At 40.1% G+C, this 21,711-nt stretch overlaps 1 long non-coding RNA gene across 1 annotated transcript; it reads left to right on the top strand.

Annotated features, from left to right (window-relative positions):
• The first annotated feature begins 1,722 nt into the window (after positions 1-1,722).
• Positions 1,723-8,545, top strand: LOC132652393 (uncharacterized). The gene is made up of 3 exons (XR_009589927.1): positions 1,723-1,856; positions 3,962-4,117; positions 6,716-8,545. It is a non-coding gene; the product is annotated as an uncharacterized LOC132652393 (long non-coding RNA).
• Positions 8,546-21,711: the final 13,166 nt, after the last annotated feature.

Here is a 21,711-nt window from a genome sequence, read left to right as displayed (position 1 = left end):
GAAGCTTTTCCAGGAACTCTCTGCAGATCACTTTTCCTCTTCTGTGAGTTACCACCATTGCCCCTTAGAGACCTCAGGAAACAACTTTAAAGTCCCCCAGAGACTTCAGGTTAATCTCAGAAGTCTTTAGATTGCAGATTCCTCAAGGATGGGAGCCAGGTGTGTCTTTTGTAACCAAACAGGCCTATGCGGTTCTTAGAACCCACCAAATGAATACTTGCTGACCCTCTCTCCAGGGTTACAACAAAGAGAAGAACAGTAAAAAGGTTATGCGAATCCCTAAATAGTACACTAATCAAACTAAAGTTGGTGATACTCTGCGGCTGAAAGTGGAGCATTCGTTCTTGGCCTCGTGTTCCAAAGAGCATGAAGTGCTTTCACATGACCGCCTTGTTTAATGATTACAACCCTGGGCTCAGCGTGAAAGCTATCATTGGCATTAAAATAGGCTCATGAATACAGGAGAGCCTCAATAAAGTTATTTGTCACTAGAACCTGACTAGGAAATGTCAGAGCCATAACCAAACCCAAATGTGTATTTGGCTCAAAGCCGTGTCCTTGTCCTGTGCCCTGCAATAGCAGATGCACCCCAAGAACTTCATTTCAATTGGCCATCATATCAGTCAATATTTATGTAAAAGGTAATATTCAAGCTGCTAAGATAAAAATGGTACTCTCAAACACTGAGTTGGGGTGTAAACGAAAACAAACCCTTTAGAAAGCAATTTGGTGGGGTGATTCAATATTTAAGGAGGTCCATAACTCAGAACATATTTGGGGTTCTTTGTGAAGGAAATAATCTGAAGTTGACCAAGAATTCCACCACAGTATTACCTATTAGATACAAAAATTAATGAGGGAACACATACCATTGTTTTATTTTGTTCTTGACATCAAATATTGGCACTTTTAAAAGAAGTATTGAATATTCAATCAAAATATCCCAAAGCTTCAAAGTGATGTTGGTATGTGTGTCCCCTGGTGCTGAGAAATGAACTTGTTTGCTGAGCAAATGCTCTTCCACTAAGCTAGAGCCAAACCCCCAAAAGTTCAGCTGTAGCCAGGAAAGAACCAAACGTATTTCCTAAAACAGTCTTGCTCTGGAAAGATACCTGGAAGTAATCAATCATTACCAAGATATATTTTATATACATATATGTGCATATACATACATATACATACATATATGTGTACATATATATGCATATACACATATATGGATATATATACACATATACATATATGTATGTATATGGTGTTTTAAAATCATAGGCAAGTAGAGTGGCACACATTTTTAATCCCAGCACTTGGGATAGAGAGGCAGAGTTCAAGACCAGCCTGGTCTGCAGAGTGAGTTCCAGGACAGCCAGAGCTACAATGATGCCCTATGTCAAAAGAAAAACCTAAAACAATCTATTACCAAAATGTCTACACTACACTCTTATTGGACTTTGTTGAAGTGTGTTGGCTTATTATAATTTCTGGAATCCCAATACTAGTTTTAAAGCATTGGTCTCACTAGCACATATAAGAGTACTTTCTAATATAAAGAAAATTTATTTTTACAAAAATAATTTATAGATGGGTTTTTTGGTTTTTGGTTTGTTTTGTTTTAGAAACAAAGCTACCGGCCCCTTGCTGGTTTAAATAAGGCTGGGAATCCTGCCCTCTCGTTAGGTAATGAGGAAAGCAAACAGTGCTGTGTGATATGGCTGTAATAAAGGTCCGTACACAGTGTCCAGGGAGACGCAGAAGAGAGCTATTAACTCTGCCCAGAGAAGAGAACACCACAGGCGGGGTGAGAGGAAAGTGCTGTGTGAAAGTTTTCTCAGAGAAGCCAGGAAATGCAGCAACATGTGAGTGATGGGGAGGCAGGGGAGGTCAGAAAGCAGAAAGGCAAATTGGGCAGTGCACAGTTTTTCCTTCTTAAGCCTTAGGCATTGAAATGAGGAATGCCAGGTGCAAGTAAACAGCCAATGTCTGATTGGATTTAAGGTCCCCTCATCCCTAACACTGCTTGGGTGGCCAAGAACCTGACAACAGGAAGGCTAGGGCCCTAGGGGAATACCAAATCCTACTGTCCTGCCAAAGGAATATGGCTACGAAATGACTCCTAACTATATTCTGCTGTACCCATAGATCAGTGACTTGCTCAGCCATCCTCAGACAGGTTTCCTCTTGCAGCAGATGGGAACAAACATAAGAGACCCAGGGCCAGACCATCTGCTGAGAGTGAGAGATTTTGAAAAACTCAGTCTAAATGGGATGTCTCCATCAAATCCCACCCCTCCCCTCGGGGCTCAGGGAACCCTGCGGAGGAGAATTTTAAGATCCAGAGGGGATGAAGGACACCAAGGCACAAGGCCTTCTAGACACAGGACTCACAGAGCCTGTGCAGTATGCACTGGGCCTGCACAGGCTGGCACAGACATGCACCAGATGGGGTTCCAGAGCTGAGGGGAGAAGTGCATACAAACCCCATCTCTTTTTTTAAACCTCACGCGTCCTTTTTGTTTATGTTAGGCCTTTCAATTTTGTGCTTTTATGGGATTCCTGTATGTAAGAGCGTGTGTGTTGCTGTGTTTACATGTGTTTGTCTTTTTTTCCATTTGTTTTTTTCTATTCCAGTTTGTTTTGTTATAGTTCTTTAGATACATGTTTGCTTTCTAATGAGAGACAGAATGGGTGTGAATCTCTATGGGAGGAGTTGGGGAAACTAATCAGAATATATTATATGAAAAAATCTTTTTTAAACAAAATATCGAGGGAAAGGAAGAACAACATGATCCACTGTATGTTTTAGTAAGACCCCTGGCCATGATGTGGATTGTATAGTTCTGTGACAGTAGACAATAGATTTACAAGGGCCAGCTTAGACAGTTTGGCCACAAATGCCCACACGGGAGGGCAGGAGGGCCTGAGCTTGGGAGGTGTTGAGGACGCAGATGGGAGTCAGGATTTGTTGAGAGAGTTGGGGACAGGCTGTGAATAGGAAGAAGAGATACGGTGTGGTTTCAGCATTTCTGGAGTTTCCAGAGGGTAACTGCGAACAAAGAAGCAATGCTTTACCCCAGTTTAGGGAGGAGGTCCATCCTGGTTGTCTTTGTCAGCTTGACACAAGCTAGGGAGAGGGCGCCTCAGCTGAGAAAATGCCTCCGTCGTTTTGCCCCACGGGCAAGTCTTTGGGACATCGTCCCAACTAAGGATTGATTGATGTGAAAGGCCCTGGTTCTGGGAAGAATGGAACAGGACCCATACAGCACTGTTCTTTATTTCTATCATAATCTAAAGAAAAACTCTCATAATATCCAGGGCCCTTGATGTCCTTTCAGCAGCAGAGAAGGATGTCTTCAAATTCATTGCGAATGGGACCCACTTAAGTGCTGTTTTACTTAATACCCATTACCAGCTTGATGGCATTAAACACACAGGACATCAGTGAGGCATGCCTCTGGGTGTATCACAGCAGCCTTTCTGGGTAGGATTAACTGAGAGGGTAAGACCTTCCCTGAATGGGGGTGGTGGGGGGACAATATCCCATGTGCTGGAATCCTGAACTGAATAAAAAAGGAAAGGGAGAAAGTAGTCTGAGCACCATCATTCGCCCTCTCTCACCTTCTTCATCTACCCCAGTGGTTCCCAACCTTCCTAAAGCTCTGATCCTTTAACACAGTTCCTCCTGTTGTGGTGACCCCCAACCATAAAAGTATTTTTCTTGTTACTTCGTAACTGTAATTTTGCTACTGTTATGAATCATAACTATCTGATATGCAGGATATCTGATGTGCAACCCATGTGAAAGTGTCATTTGACTCTCCAAGGGATCATGAGCAACAAGTTGAGAACCGCCAATCTGCCCAGATGTGAGGGTGTGCTCTCATACTCTTGTCATTGTACCTTCTCTGTCATAACGAACTACAACCTTAAATCATGAGCCAAAACAAACCCTTTCTCTGTTAAGGTGCTTCTTGGAGGTATGAGAAGAACAGTAGAGACAGCACTGACCTTTACCTCCAGGTGGAATAGTATGTCTGCAGCAGGACAGGTGATGCTGTCTACACTGTAAATCTGGAGAGGACCTGAGCAAAGGTTTGTTTCCACTGAAGGCCCTGCTGAGGTCAGTGTCATGTCCTATAGAAATCCTTGATGTGCTAAAGTTTAACTCCAACACTCCTATTGTTTGCTGCTCTCCTACCAAGACCCACTAACCAGATCTAGGAAGGCTGGAGGAACTATGTTTTCTAATAGTGACTGATGCCAGGAACGACCACCAGCCTCTGCCAGTGCCCACCTGCCCACCATTGCTGTCTGTAGCACAGATTCTTTTCCGTGCAGGACAAGGGAACTCAGCTCACTGTAGATGTCGTGTGGTTGCTGGTGCATGAAGCTCTATGCATGTACAGCACCGTCTCCAAGATCGTGGGTGGCCGTGCTGTTCTCTTCTTCCATAGAGATCCTGAGGAGACTGAACAGGAGCAGCAGGAACCTAGGCAAGGATGGACTGCACTGACCTGTGATTGACTCACTGGTGCTTAACTGTGCTGACCAGTCTAGGGCACACGGATGGTTTCTGTGCCCATCCCTGCTGTGGATCTCTGCAGGTCTACAGCCACCGAGGGGGCTTTAGCAGAACTAAAAGAAGGGTATCAGGAAGTAAACAGTTTCAGATGGGTAAATACTGAGCGATCAAGACAATTAGGCAGGTTGGGAATATCTATGGAGGATCTAGGGATACATGTATATTCAATAACTGGAGGTGGATGAGCTACAACTAACTGTAGCAAATGAGAACAAAGCAGTGAGACAGCCAGGTTGGCATCCCAGACCTGTAATCTCAGCACTCACAAAGCTAGGGCAGGGGATTCAGGAGGTCAAGGCAGTTGGGTCTATATGAGATCCTATTTTAAAAGACAAAATAACAACAAGAAAAACAAATGCTTGCTAAATAAATTCCCATAGATAATATGCTAAAACAGGTCTTTTTTTTTTCTACTTATTTGGAAAATACAGCTTTGTCCAATCCAAGAATTTTAACAAAAATATTAAATATCAAATTAGAGCATATTCATATACCAAAATGGTTTCCCACTAAAAAAATTATTCATTATTCCTTAAAAACTGTAACAATGCAGAAATGTTACTAGTTTTAAGGCTTGTATATATAAAACAGCTGAGATTTTACATTATGACTAATAGCTACTCACATTATCATGTTTAAGCACACATATTCAATGTGTTCACCAACTTAATAGCCCTCAGTAAACTCAGACAAAGTAAATTATCTTATCGCTGATGCTGTGTGCTGAGTAAGCCACACAAAGTTAATTGCTGATATGAGGTATAAAATTTCAGTGCAGTCAATAGAAGTATGAAGGTTATGTGCCTAAATAAGAGTCAGAAAACCATCGGTCTATTCCTACCTTCATTTTCTTCCTATCTTAGGATCAGATTACATAAGTACATAATTTGTGTGTTCACAGATATGAACATATTAGACCAACAAAGACAAGGTAAAAGTTATAACTTAATCCCATTTATATAGCGAAGGCAATAGTTTGTGATAAAAGGCAATAAAATTTCAGAAGTAAGTAATAAATGGAGTGGAAAGAGTCTAAAAGAGGGAATGTACAAGCTTGGCTTTATGCCCAGTTCCTACCAACAAGTTACAAAGTGCCCTTGAAAGATTTTACAGACAAATTTGTAACCTACTTACAAGGAGTATTAAAGAAAGAAAGCACAGGGCCTTTCCCACATATTGTTTAAATATACTGTAGAGTTTTCAGGACTAAAACAGGTCTCAAGGAGAACTGAATCTCATCTCCAATAGTATTAGTAAATAATTATTTCATGAACAGGGTTCTCTGCCTCAAAGTGTGTGAGAAATCTGCAGGGGAATGTGTGCGTGGCCATGTGTGTCCTAAGCTTTCTCATTTTCCAGACTAGAATATCAGAAAGCTTCCTTAAGCTTTAAAATACTTTAACTCTCACTCTTACTCATTAAAATAGTTGATTCTCATATAAATGATGTTATGTAGAGAATGCATTCCATATTTTATAAAATATAAACATATTTTATATTTTATATGTACAGAGTCACCTTCCATAAAAATCTCCTAAGGGTAGACCAAAATAGTGACTGGTTTGTAATTCCATAAGCTCTTTGTGCATTGTTATGTTTTCCTTCTCTGAAGGAAGGGAGGGAGAAGAGTAAAAGACTGTGTGAATAAATATTCCCCCTGGCTGTTGCCACTGAGTATTCTTCACAGCTATATTCTTGGGTGACATTTTGGTCTCCTTTTATTTATTTGGTTCCATAAAGAAGTGTTATTTACTATTGAGGAAGGGTTCTCAGCACTCTGTGTAGTGCCAAGAACAGAAGATCGGAGCTTTAGTGTATTGCTTTAAAATATGGGGCTGGAGAGATGGCTCAGAGGTAAGAGCACTTGCTGTTCATCCAAAGGACCTGGATTTGGTTTCCAGTACCCACTTTAGGCTAACAACCATATATATATGGTCTGTACACACACATATATCTAACAACCGCCTATAACTCCGGCTCCATGGGATTCAACACTCTCTCTTGATCTCTTTGTGCACTGGTAGATATATGCATATATACACATGGACACACATGAACATAAAAATACATTTTTACAAAATATAAATAAAATCTCTTTGCATATTATTTGTTACTTCTTTTTTTTTTCTTTAACAGATGTAGTTCCTAAGTGGGCTGTATCTGGTGACTTACAGTAACAAGTATACTAAAGTAGGATTGGCAGTGTGTGCTGTGATCTGACAACACTCTGAACCTTCATCCGTGTATTAAAATCTGATTGCCAGCATGCAGTAGGAGATGCCTGCAGATCAAGATGTAGGACTCTCAGCTTCTCCAGCACCATGTCTGCCTGCGCATTGCCGTGCTTCTCTCTATGATGATAATGGACTAAACTGTAAGCCAGCCCCAATTAAATGCTTTGCTTTATAAAATCGCTGTGCTCATGATGTCACTTCACAGCCATAAAACCCTAACTACAACACAAGTTGGTACCAGGAGTAGGGTATTACTGTGAAAGGCCTGACCAAGTTTCTGTTTAGAGAAATGTGGACCTTGGGACTTTGGGTTAGGAATGCTTTAAGTGTGACTTAATAAGCCAGTAGTGGGGCTGGAGAGATGGCTCAGAGGTTAAGAGCACTGTCTGCTCTTCCAGAGGTCCTGAGTTCAATTCCCAGCAACCACACGGTGGCTCACAACCATCTATAATAAGGTCTGGTGCCCTCTGCTGGCACGCAGGAGTACATGCAAATAGAGCACTCGTAAAATAAAGAAATGAATCTTTAAAAAAAGGAAAGAAAATTAAAAAAAAAAAATAAGCCAGTAGTAGGAGCATGATAGAGAGTGCTGAGGGTGATTGGAGGACTGGCTCAAGAGGATAATATTTGTATGTGGCCCTAAAGACATATCTTGTGATATTTTGGCCAAGAATGTGGTTACTTCTTGCCCTTATCCACAACATCTGTCTGAGGCAGCTCAGTGGGGTTGCAAAAATTCAGGAAAGGCTAACTTGAAGAATTTTGGATTAATTGCATTGGCAAAAAAAAAAAAATCTTAAAAGTCTAGTATCAACTCTGTTGAATGGTTATTAATCAGATTTATAGTCACAATGAGCAACTTAGGCAAGGAAAAATACAAAATGTACAATTTGAGGAGAAAAAGAGCACCAGGAAGTGGAATGAAGCTATGTCCTGTGCCCAAGGAGAAAAACAACTAAAGAAAACTATGATATTAAATAGAATAAAGGGAGTGGTGACTTCTGAACAGGACACCACTCAGCTAAGCTTCCAACTTGTGAAAAGGAATTAAAGAACTGTTTAGGCTCAGGTGTTGTGGTACTCACCTTTAGTCCCAGCACTGAGGAGACAAAGACAAGCAGATCTTTGGGTTCAAGGACAGCTTGGTCTACAGATCAGAGTTCCAGGACAGCCAAGCTTAGGCAGTGAAGGAAACCATTGAAAACAGAAAGCTACTGAAGTTGCAATTGAACAAGTCGGGCATGATCCAGGGAGGCCAGGCACGTGTAAGGGGTATCTCTGTGTGGAGGCCCAGAGAAACCGTTGTGTGAAGCTGTGAAGGTGAAGCCTGCCTGGATTGCTTTGGAGACCCCAAAATGTTGGAGATGCCAGAGCCATGGATACCTGCTGAGAAGAGCTGCTAACAAAGAATGGAACCAGCCCAAGAGGAGAATATGTGTTGCAGTCAACAAAGCTGGAAGGAGTTGGAGAACTGAAGAGCATTTGAGATCAGACATGGAGATGCAGAGTTTGGAGTTTACCCAGATAGTTTTGGTCTTGCTTTGGCACAATATTTCTTTACTATGCTCCTTTTAGAATGGCAATGTATGTTCTGTGCCATTGTATATTGGAAGTATGTGATCTGCTTTTTCATTTTGATTTTACTGGGATTACAGTTAAGATCATATGAATCTCAGAAGAGACTTTGAACTTTTAAACAAGTTTGAGACTCTGAGGACCTTTGAAGTTGGCCAGAAAGCATTTTACATTAAGTTATAGCTATAAGTCTCTAGAGGGCAGGGAATAGAGTGTGGTGGTTTGAATAAAAATGGCCTTCATTGACTCATGTCTTTGAAAGGTGTGGCTTTGTTGGAGGAAGTGTGTCACTATGGAAGAGCACCTTGAGGTCTTATATATGTGTTGTGGGTTGGTTTGGTGCTATCTATTCTGATGCTAGTTACTGGCCCCAAGATCTGGTTGCTGCCCAGATGAGTACATTCTCACATATACCTATCCTTGTTGTGTAAACCTTGCCTAAGAAATTGTTCCTGATTGGTTAATAATAAAATGCTGACACACCTAGGCAGGGCCGAAGACAGCTAGGTGTGGCAAAGGTTTGAGGGTTTTGGGGACAGAAGGATGACGAGGAAGAGTCAGGTACCAGAGAAAGAAGGAAGCAGGGAGCCTCAATGGGTTAGTGTTGAAAAAAGCACATGGCCAGATCTTCATGGTTGGAAGAAGCTGGCCCAGATGACAAACATTAGCAATATTTTGTAATTACGGATGAGAGATGGCCCAAATAGAAATTATTAGAACAAATGGTATGGGAAAGGGTCTAGGGAGATAAAGATAACTTGGGAAATAATATCCACCATGTCCCAGGTGAAATAAGGCTGTTCTAAAATCCATCAGGTGCCTGTGTCTTTTATTGATCGTGATAGTGGGTTAGATAATACCACCATAATAATTATCAGGCTAATAATAAACATTATTAGGCCATACCATTAAATTAAACGCAACATATATGCTCAAGCTAGATCTAGTGTAGCAGTCTCCTTCTGCTGCCCTCAGATTAAGATGTAGAACTCTTGGCTCCTCTAGCACCATGTCTGTCTGCACGCCGCCATGATTCTCACCTTGATGATAATGGACTAAACCTCTGAACTGTAAGCCAGCCCCAATTAAATGTTTTCCTTTATAAGAGCTGCCATGACCATGGTGTCTCTACACAGCAATAAAATCCTAACTAAGGCAGTTTCTTTTTCAGTCATTATAGTTTAGGATAGATATCTAGATAGGTAGGTAGGTAGATAGATAGATAGATAGATAGATAGATAGATAGATAGATAGATAGATAGACAACCTGTAAGGAATTCTCACAATAGGCCACTCAGTTTTGAAAAATGACTGAATTACATAAAGCAATCCAGAAGCAGACAAGACTTCAGTGAAAAGTCATTCCCATTTTGCAGAAATAGAAACTGAGACTTCTGGAGCGGGATTTACTCAAACCTTTCCTTCCTCTTTTCCTCTCTAATTCAGTGCAAGATATAAGGTCCATCTTTTACACACTCCTCTCCTCACAGACTCATCACAACCTATTACTAGGTCCTAATGATTTGAGCATTTGCATCTATTTTCTATCTACATGACTCCCATCTGGGCCCTTTCAGACTCCATTAATAACATCCTGTTTTTTCATGTCCACTTGTGCCCCATTAAATTAATGCTCATTTCTGCATTCATAGTTAATTTGTTGAAATACAATTATAATGATCTCACATCTCCTTCTGATCACTGCTCCCTCCAGACCCATTTGTAGACTTCCCATCACTCATCATTGATTTGCATTTGCTCTCCAAGCTCAAGTCACCCTGGCCTTCTATAATTATTAGATTACATCTGCTTCCACACCCAAACTACCTAGATCATCCACTTCTCTTCACCCCTTTCACCTTGCTGGCAGCTATTTGTCCTCCAAATTTGAATCATAACTCAAGACTGTGCTAAGTGGCCTTGTATAAAACTCCATGTACCTTTCCCTTATAATATCAAACACTATTTGTGCTGTTAATGTTTAGCTGTTTTAAAAGCTAACTTGCTAATAGACTGTGAGTGTGTAAGTGAAGGACTCCCAGTAAAGGCTAAAGCAACTAGCAGCATGCGTTCATTTGGGTTGCAAACATTTGGGTTAGGCCAGACTGCCTACTAGGAATGGTTGTGTTTGTTTTCACTGTGCTAGTCTTTAGGAATTAGCATAACATAAAGACAAAAAAAAAGCTTAACCCTTGGGCCCAAATTCCAACTCCATAGTTACCATACAAAATCCTACTTGATGCAATTTTTTTTCATGCATGACTCTCACTTTATTCATCTTTTTTGAATAGAGAGTGACTTTTTTTTTTTCCAGGTGTGGTAGTTTGAATAAGAATGGCACCCATAAGCTCATATATGTGAGCCAGACAATGGTAGTTCATGCCTCCTCAGCACTTGGGATAGCAGAGGCTGGTAGATATACCTGCCTGTCAGTTCAAGGCCAGCCTGGTCTACCAAGTGAGATCCAGGACAGCCAAGGTTAAAACAGAGAAACCCTGTCTCAAAAAACAAAACAAAACAAAACAAAACAAAACAAAACAAAAAGCCCACATATTTGAATGTTCAGTTATCAGGAAATAGCACTATTTGAGAAAGATTAGGAGGTGTAGCCTTGTTAGAGGAAGTGTGTCCTTAGGGTGGACTTTGTGGTTTCAAAAGCCCATACCAGGCCTGGTCTCCTCTCTGCTTGCTCAGCAGGATGTAGCTCTCACCTAGTTCTCCAGTGCTTGCTTACATACTCCCATGCTCCCTCCTGGCCTTAAAGCAAGCCCACAGGGAAACGCTTTCTTTCACAAGAGGTGCTTAGTCATGAGGTCTCTTCACAGCAGTAGAACAGCAATGGACACCAGGTAAGCAGTCTAGAGCTGGAGCTGCAAGCATCAGCTTCACCACATCTGTGCTCTTCCACCCTCAACAAGTGCCTTCCACCTCATGGCCAGTGAGAGCTGCTCTAGCTCACACCATCATTAAAGCCATGAAATGAGAGAGAGAGACTCATTCTTTTCATGAAATTTCCCAGACTGTTTTCCTCTATCTAGGCATACGTATGTGTGTATATATACACATATGTATCATATTATAGCTAAATATATGATTTATTGGTTTTATCTTCATTCTAGGACAAAATGTAACTGCAAATCAGGTTAGCTTTGTAGCTTTGTATACGTTTTTCTGTTTGCTTGTGATTTATTTTGGTTGATTTGTGTTTGTTTTTGTGTTTGGGGTAGGATCTTGATCTCTAGGCTGGCCTGAGATTTACAATCTTTCTGCTTCAGTCTCTGAATTCCTGGGTTATAGACATTTCCTACCGTGTTTTGCCACGGAATGACATAGTATTCACTCTGGATGGCCATGTGCTTAGCTAAATATTAAAAGTCCTAGGTGTGTGTCTGGGGAGGGGGACAGGATTGCACATCTTTGCCTGTGCATGTGGAGGGCAGAGGAAACTTTGAGCATCATTCCACAGGAGCCATCCACCTTTATTTCTTTCGTTCGTTCTTTTGTTCGTTCATTTGTTCCTTCCTTCCTTCTTTTCTTCCTTTTTTTCTTTCTTTCTTTCTTGCTTGGTTGGTTTGTTTGACAGACAGTCTGTCACTGTCCTGAAACTTGCCAGTTTGATTAGACTGGCTGGCCAGCAAGTCCCTAAGATTCTCCTGTCTGGAATTACAAGCATGCACCATCACCCCTGGCTTTTTACACACTGGCTCTAGGAATAGAACTCAGATTCTCAGGCTTACATGGCAAACATGAGGCTTTTACCAACTGAGGCAGTCTCCCAGCTAAAAAATACTATCTTTTAATAGATGGTAGGGAAATATCAATAATAAATACATTAACCTGATCCTAAGGCAAAAGTTTACATACTGGCATTTATTTGTTTATTATTTGTTAAAAGCAAGGGAAACAGGAATGAGTGAGGTAGGGATATTGAAGGAAAGAGAGCCAATACTCAGTTCTTTACTGAGCTGGATATCACTTGAGCCAAGCACAATTGGCTGCTTGTTCTCAGATAGGTGTGTGAATGGTCACAGCTCAGCACAGCCTGCCCATGTGAAGAATAGGGAGAAAGTCTACCTCTTCTCCCGTGTGCTATCAGTTCCGGGTTACTCTCCCAGACAGTCCTTGACAGTTGAGCAGACATGGACAATGGCAACCTGCCATGGCATCTTCCCAGGATCCACCGGGAAGTCTCAGAGAAGGGGTCAGTCAGGGTTTGGCATGCATAAGAGCAGGATCAGCATCTTACGGCATCTCCGTGAAGTCTGAGTACAGACAGAGCTACTCCCCTACAGTGGCAGCAGTGAGGGCAAAACAAGAGGCTGATGCCCTGAAGTAGTGATGCTGGAAGATCATCTACAAAGTGGCACCTCTGAGGCACTGGCCTCAGGGGGATATCCTGCCATCTCTACCACACAACTCTAAATCTAGGTTCATTTCTCACTGACAAAAAACAGTGAGCCCCTGAATCCCACACCCTGCCCCAACTCTTGAAATATGTGCACAGTGAGTGCAAAACAAGAACCACAACAATTTAGTACCCGCCTGTCCTGAGCTAGGTGGTAAGCTATTGATATTATAGTGTGAAATGCCCCCACGTACTCATGTATTTCCAGTTGACGGGGTCTTGGTTGCCAATTGATGGACTTTGGGGAATGCAGTTGAATCCTGAGAGTTTTAATCAATACATTTATCCTCTGGTGGAGTTATAATGCAGTGGCATTGTTTGGAGAAAAGGTAGGTAATGGGGAGTAGTTGGAGAAAGGTCACTGAAGGAGTGCCCCAGAGAGAAGATGTAGCTTGTCTGCAACACCCTCTCCCCCTTTGCTTCCTAGACACCATGAGACAACAGCCTTCTCCTCTGCTCAGTCCTGCCACCATGATGTTCTACCTCTCCTACGGCCCAGAGTCACAGAGCTGAAACTATGAACAACAATAAGTTTCTCTTCCTCTTCAGTCATTCCCCTAGGTGTTTGTGTGGAGGGGAGGGAGCCCTGAGTGAGTGTGCGCTGTTGACATAGGCAGAGCCATGTTGGTCACTCCCTAGCCTCAGGCTCAGAGGAATGGCAAAGCCTTCCACGATGGCCTACGTGTGGGTAGAAATTTCTGTATGCAGAAAATGTCCACCATAGCGCTCGCTTCCCATATATTTACTGTCTGCAGACTGCTGCCCCCAGAGACTGCTGAACCTCTCATTTTGATCCAGCTGTATACCTAAACTCTGCCCTTGATCATTTGAAAGTAATAAGCCCTCTGCCTGTTCAGCTGTATGTAATAGCCTCCGCTTCTCTGCAAATCTATATAATAAACACACTGAGGTTTCTGAGTGCTAAACTGACCCATAGGTGTTATTTCATTTAATCTTCATGATAAACCCTGGTGGAAAATACTGTTCTCTTTCTCTCCCTTTCTTCCTCTCTTTTTCTTTCACTGACTTCATCATTTGTCTATAAAGAAACAAATAGAGATACTAACATGATTGGTATTCTGGGAAGCCAGGATCTACAGTCAGGCAAACACCTATTTCAGAGCTTGCATGCCTGCTGAGATGGAGATTACTAATGAAAAGCTGCAAAAACTGTGTGTGAGGATACTCAGGGGGAAAAGAAATGTTCTTAAAGAACACATCAAAATCTGATAGGTAATCTCTACAGAGTACACCATCTATTCCCATCTAGAAATTAGGAATGCCTTAGGAAGAACCATCTCTGTTAATGAACTCCTGAAGACATCTCTTATTTCTAAGCCAGCCTCCTTAGTCATCTTTTCCTCTTAAAAGGTACTTGTCTGACCCTGCTTTTCTTTTAGTACTATCCTTGGCTTCACCCCCACACACACACTTGGGGAAAACCAATGCTATTATTTTCTCCCTCCTTCCCTTGCTCCTGTGACAGAAAATGACCATGTTTAGGTATTTCTGGAGAATTTTAGAGCTTACAAAACAAAAAGGCATATAGAGGACTAAAATAGCAGAAATTTCAAACTTTTAAGTAGCTAAAAGCTTTGTAGACTGCTCATGCATTCTCATTTTCTTGGAATGTTGACTTGACTAGGTCAGTCTTTCCTAAGTTTCCACCTTTCTCTGGCCCATTGTTTTGGTAAAAATTAGATCCAGACAATCCAATTCCTTGATCTCATAGTTTGTCTCCAACTGAAGCCTCTGATGTTTGCTTCCTCTGAGAAGAAAGGTATCATTCTTCCATCCTACCAATATCTAAAGAGAACAGACGTACAAAGGAGAGGAAATAGGGTAACTGTGATTCGGGTGTAATTTATTTAAATTTCAAGGGAAACTTAGATTGTTCATCTTCACATTCATTTCTTCATTCTTCACATAGAAGAAACAGCATCAAAGGCTATCCTGAGAACAGCACCCAAAGCCCAGGCCTTCTCCTTTGTTGGGGTTCTTTTATTCTCTACGTTTTTGTTTTAATTATGAAATAACCATTTATTCATCAAACTGTTAATAAACCCCCTACAGCATCAAATACCATCAAAAAATAAAAAAGAGCAAAGTAAGGTACTTGCACTTATCATTCAATACCATTGTTATTTCAATGTGTTTTTAGACCTACTGCAATACCCAGCCTGTATGTACATTATTTTGTTCTAAATCACATCTGAAATCATTTCTCCCTGAGCAATTCCTGTTGACCTCATCCATTTTATATTTACTTACTCTTTGGCCTCAAGCACTGTGACTTTTTATCTGCTTCTTCTCTGTTTTCTTTCTGAATGCCCTACTGTGCTCACGGGCCTTGACCCTCCCTGAATTGTCTTGAGAGCCCAGGGCCCTCCAGTCTCTCAGACTCCCTGAGACTGAATCATTCTTTGGGGTTAGACCAATGGGGACACATAAATCACTTGGCATGAGGTCAGAATTTTCAAATAAAGACTGGGAGGACTTAGAATTCTTTACAAGCATGAAGATATACGTGGCCTGTGTCTCAGTTTTGTCCCCGAGAGGACACAATTTAAAATGAAAAACCTATCTAGATTAGAGACAGAATGGCTTTTCACAGTTTCAGCTGTTCCTAGCACATGAGGTCATACTTGAAGAAATGATCACTTCTTACCAGGTAATGATTTCTGGTAGGGCTAAAAAATAAGATATTAAACCAAAAAGAAAAAAAAAGTGCACTGATCATTCTTATTTTTTTTTTCTTTACAAAGAGTTAACTTGTGTGTAAACATCAGAGAGCATTTATGGTAAAGAAAAAAATATATTCAAAAGAAAAAAAAACACCATTAATGTGCTTGCAAGAATAACAAAGAAATGATGTCATGGTAACAAATCTGGCACTATAGGTCAAGTAATGGTGATATTTTGGGGGCTGGACAGATAGCTCAAAGGTTAGCAGCATTTGCTGCTCTTGCGGAGGACTTAAGCTCAGTTTCCAGCACCTATGTTGGGTGGCTCAACCCTCTGCAACATTCATGGCCTGAATTGGTACCAGGTACACCTATGGGTACATGCAAACATGCAGAACACGCATACAAGGAAAACAAATACATCATTTATAAAGTGTGCTTGGGTTATTTTCCTTTAAAACTAACATATCTCTTAAATAAAATATCAAAACAATAATCTGTTTCCAAGAATTTCCTTGTTATGTTAAGCAGAGTGGAAACTGGTGTTAAAATTTAAAAGCTCCTTAGCAGGGGAGTAGGTGCACACTTTTAAATCCCAGTGCTCAACAAGCTGAGGCAGGAGGATTTCAAGTTCAAGACTAGCTTGTGCTGTAACCACTCCTTATGTCAAATTAATTAATTAATGCTTACAATACTTCAGTAGTTTGGAGAATGTAATAAGATACCCTTTCTCATAACTAAAATATCCCTTTAAAAGCCAATTTGCTATTACACGTTAGGAATTCTAAATATATTCATACTCTGATCATGTATCCATTTCTAACATTATGTAGCAAAAATAAGTCAAACAAAAATAAAATACAGTCATTTCATATTTAAAAAAAAGAAAAAAGTCAAACATACTTTGACATATAATAAAATATTCTACACTAATATAATAATGGCTCATTTAATCTTCAGAACAGCTTAAACATCCTCAATTCACAAGTGCTTAGTAAGAACAAAGAGATAGCTCAATGTGAAAAGGCTCTAGCCTCTAAGACTGACAACCTGACTTCAGTCTCCAGAGCCCACATTGTGGAAGAAGAGAACCAATTCCTAAACCTTGCTCTCCGATCTCCAACCATGCACCATGGCACACGTGCTTTAACATGCATGCATACACACAAATAACTGTAGTAAGAAAAATTTCAAACTTACAAAAAAAAAGGTATTAGGAAATGAGAATGTCCAGTGTCCAGTTGTCCCCTGGTTTCTGTGCTTTCACAGCTGTAGATTCAGCCAAAGACAGAAGGGAACTATCTGAGGGGGACTCTGCCCCCGAGTGAACATGTTCATATGACAGTTAACATACAATGGAACAACTGGCTGCACAGTTAACTATTCTAAGAAATCCAGAGATTATAATTAAAGTAGTCAGGACTATGTATGTGGATTATATGCAAATACTATTAAAGCATCTCATAGAAGGGACTTCAGCATTAGCAGATTTGACCATCAAATGGCATGTCCTGAAACTGAAACAACCTTTTGTAGATATGAATGATAACTCTAATAATATGTAATAATAATGACATATGTAATGAGCATTGTGATTTTTTCTGAAAAAGAAATATTGTACTTTTAAGCACTAAATAATTTCATATAAAACGCTCACTTTATAATGTTAAATCATGATACAAAGCAATATTGCAATATACTCCGATTTTACAAAATTGTCATGTTTATGTATACATGGAAAGATCTGAAAACAAAAAAGCAACTCATATTTTTGAGTGATAAGAAATGTGTGTAATGTTTTCCTCTATTTTTCACCTTTCCTAAAATAACCGTTAATGTGAAATGTTATTAAATCACATTAGATACTTAAAACATTTTAACTTGAGTACTTTCTATATTTTTGAGATGTTGGCTGAAGTAAGTGCTTACTCTAGTTTTTAACAGTTCATACTTCATTAACAAAGGGGTTGTCTTTGCTTGCCTAATTAAGCTGTGTACTTGCTCTATCATTTCATCATCAGGCATATTCTATGTGTAAAATCTGGTGAATTTTGACATTTATATGAAGCTTATGAAAGTATTACCACAGAAAAAATACATCCACTAAGAAAGATCTCTGTGCACTTCCTAATGCATTGTCTTTCTTTGCAGCCCAGATTCAGGCAAAAGTGGCCTGGTTTTATGGGGTCTCTGACAGGCCTTTGTTGTTGTCCCGGGGGAGCTCCAGGACCAAGTGATTCTCCTGCCTCTGTGTTCCAAGTGCTGGGACCCCAGATGCAGTCTATCGCAGCCAGCTCCAGTGTCCATTTTGCTTGTGTTAGAGTTTGGTGTCTATACGTGTGTGGGAGGTGTGTGTGTGTATCATGTGCGGCGGTGGTGGGGTGGGGTGGGAGGCACAGGATGTAAATGTAAGATGTGAGGGCATGAGGAGGCAGGCGATGGTGTATGTTTGTGGGTGTAGAGTGCATAAGGGGTGGGTGGTTGGGAAGTAGGAGTGTAGGTGTGAGGGAGGGGTCTCACATGCTTGTGCCCAGGATCATTGGCATGCCAGGCATGTGCTCAGCAGTTCTAGACTGACTTGACCTTTTGCTTTTTTTATTTTTATTTTTCTCAGGCAGGTCCAACTACGCAGTAGTCTATATAGCTTTACAATTTCCCCTCCACACATTTGTTGAAAAGATTTTTTTTTCTTTCAATGAATTGCACTGATACTTTGGTGGAAAGCTGCTCAAATCTGTTTCTTGATTCATTCTTTGATTCCATTGATCTAAATATGTATTTTTGTCTCTTCCACACAACTTTAATACTCTCGACTTAAAGTAATTTTTAAATCAAGTAATTATGCCTATTAGTTTTCTGTATTTTTAAAAGTGTTTTGACTATTCTAGGTACTTAGCATCTCCATATGACTCTTAGAACAACTTATTGATTACCGCAGGAGTGCGGGGGAAGAGCTCGAAGGTCTTGATTAGGATTTAATTAAATATGGACGTCAAGTGATACTTTAACAATATTGACTTTTAACTCGTGAACAAACTGCATATTTCCGTTAATTCAATTAACCCTCTAATTTTGTTCAACCATGTTTCGTCGTCTTCAGCATACAAAAGATAACATGCTTGGAAAGTTGTATCCTGAAGTATTTTATACCTTAAATTATAAACAATATTTCTTATAAATATAAAAATTTTAATTTTTATTTATCTTATTTTTGAGACAGGGTCTCTCCATGTAGCTCTGTTCACCCTGGAACTCTCTATGTATTTCAAGCCAGCCAGGAACTCACAGAGATCTATCTGCCTGCCTTGGCCTCCTGAGTGCTGGGATTAAAGGCATACACCACTATGTCTAACAATAATTTTTATTTATTTTAAATTTTATTATTTAAAAATATTAATAAAAGAATATCATACCACCAAATTAACCAGACCCAAAGGCTATACAACATACTGATCTTCCACAGTTAGAATACATATTTTAGGAGGGGGATTTCTGGAGAGATAGCTCGGCAATGGTTGTTCTTCTGAGGTCTTGAGTTCAGTTCCCAGTGACCACATGGCAGCTCAAACCCATCTATAATTGGATATAATTGGACTTCTTGTGTCATGAATGCAGACATGCAGACAGAGTGCTCATACATTAAAAATACATGAATAAATTATTTTTTAATAAATTATTTTAATTTAATTTTTTTATAATTTATTCACTTTACATCCTGATTGTAGCCCCCTCCCTCTTCTCCTGGTCTCACCTTCCTCTTTCTTCCCCCCATTCTCCTTCCCTATTTCTCAGAATGAGAAGCCCTCCTCCCCTACATCTGACCCCATAATTAAATTACTACGTAATTAAATTTTTAAAAATTAAAAAATGTTAAAAAAGAATAGACATTCAGAATGGAAGCTATGAGCTTTATAAAACACCCTTAATTCTTTTTACTATATTCAATGATAAATGGACCTTAAATGACTTTAATGTGAGAACTCTTCACATCCAACAGTTGTATCTAGATTGGGAGATAGTCTAATGATTGAGCAGTTAAACTGGAAATATGTAGCCAAGCATGGGGACGCCTACTTGTAATGCCAGCATGACAGAAGCTGAGGAAGCATCTTGAATGCAAGGACAGTTTGAGTTAAACAGTATGACTCTATCAGAAGAGGAGGAGGAGGGAGAAAAGGAAATGCGTAAGTTAAGCAGCAACTGCGGTTGCAATATGCTAATAACTTCAGATGCTCCCCCACAAGACATACATATGTAACACTGAGCTGTATGTTTACGCGTGTTTTGGGGGCAGTATTTGTTGGCTCTGATCCCTCCCTTTGGAGAGCCTGGAGACAGGGCTTCCGCAAGAGCAGTCTGGCTCCTGTGTTGTATAATTCTGCTCCCACCTTTGTGTAGAATTAACAAAGTCAAGTGAAAATATGAGTCTCCAAATCAAAGAGCCCGCACAGCAGACCCTTTGTGTTTGTTTAGCATAGGTGCATAACGCACCGTTCATTGAAAATATACAAAGATATTATCAAAAGACAGATTTCGGGAAATCCTCTCAGTTAAAAAAGAAAAAGAGCCACACCCAATTTACTATTATTTGGAAAAACCCATTGGTTTGTGTGATAAAAACAAAAATAGGCTGATTATACATCTGGCAAGGTGCCAAGTCATTCTGTGAACACTAAGATAATGGACCGTCATTGTACTGTTTGTTATTGTTGCCAATTCCTGTCAGACTGGTCCTCAGCAGTCATGTGGGATGCCGCCATTTATCAAAGGTCTGCCGCTTAAAAATTTCCTTCTGCTTGTCTAAAGCAAGGACTCATTTGTTTATTAAATACACAGTTGGTGAAATTTCCAGGATTCATGGTAAACTTCCACTATTTGTAAACCAAAGAATGTGTGAAACCATCTTGACTTAGGAAAACTAGACTGTAAGCTGCACTGACCTTTGATGTAGTCATTTTCTAAGCCTTTGATTAACAGTTTTTTAAATTTTTATTATTACTATTATGGGGGGGGCGTTTTTGAGGCAGGGTTTCTCTGTGTAGCCCTGGCTGTTCTGGACTCCCTTTGTAGACCAGGCTGTCCTGGAACTCACAGAAATCCACTTGTCTCTTCGTCCTGAGTGCTGGGATTAAAGCCATGTACCACCACGCCCAGCTTAACAGTCTTTTTAGATAGAATTTCCTATTTTCTATGCTAATAATCTTCAACTCGCAGAAATAGTCTTAGCATTACAAAATTATAAAACCTTAAAGCAAAAAAAGTTAATGATCTGATTTTAAGACTAAATTCTTAGAATTCCTTAGTATCATCCTCTAGAGACAAAGATCTCATGAAGTCCTTTGAACTTTTCACTGAGTAATTTCTATATAAAATACAAGAATATTCTTTTTATAGAAATTTGGTTTTCCCATTTTAGCTACAAAATTCTCTTGTCTGTTATTTGCAAACTGGAAAACATTTTATCAACAAAGCTATAAGCCTGTTGAAGCAGTTTTTACAAACCTCCAAATATGAGTTCATGAAACAAACATGACATCAGCTCAGACATTAGTTTGTTGGAATCCAAGAGTTTGTTTTCTTTTTGCATAGACATGTTATAGAAGATATTCACGAGGAACCAGCAGAAATAGGGGATAAAGGTATAAATTGGTGCTCAGTCCCCAAATCCTCAGACACAAGCAGTATTGACCACACTTTGTAAATGCCACACTTAGGTTACAGGGATTCTATAGAAGACATTAGGGGAAAACAATGTTGAAATCTTAAAGGAATAAAGTGAACTTAAAACTATTAGGAATGGACTTCTCAAAAATTCCTAAGATTCTATAAATTTCAGAACATGAAAGCAGCTATGTCTTGTATGGACTCACAGGCATTTTGTACCACATGAGAATGAACTTTAAGGCAGGCTCTGGTTGCAGTGACCTTTCCTAGCTCTCACGTACAAGAGGTCATAGAAAACTCAGCCTATGGTACATTTCTCAGCTCTGGCAGTCAGTCTGACACCCCCCCTCCCTGGAAAGGGTGGAGAAGAAAGAACAGGGCAGGACATGGGGTACAAATCAGCTAAAAGAGCTTGGTTTCAAGGTCATTTTAATTGCGTGAACGTTGTGACAGTTGGTTTTGAGCTACCTCCTGCCCCTGGGTGTGTCCCCAGGGACATGCCCGATAGTGTCCCTGTGCTCTGTTGAAAGCAGCGGGGACTACTTATTTCAGGGTCAGTTCTAAGATAAG

Source organism: Meriones unguiculatus, chromosome 1 (genome assembly GCF_030254825.1).
Source record: "Meriones unguiculatus strain TT.TT164.6M chromosome 1, Bangor_MerUng_6.1, whole genome shotgun sequence".
Taxonomy (NCBI): Eukaryota; Metazoa; Chordata; class Mammalia; order Rodentia; family Muridae; genus Meriones; species Meriones unguiculatus.
The sequence above is the reverse complement of the archived record's forward strand: the minus strand, read 5'-3'. Positions and strand labels throughout refer to the sequence as shown.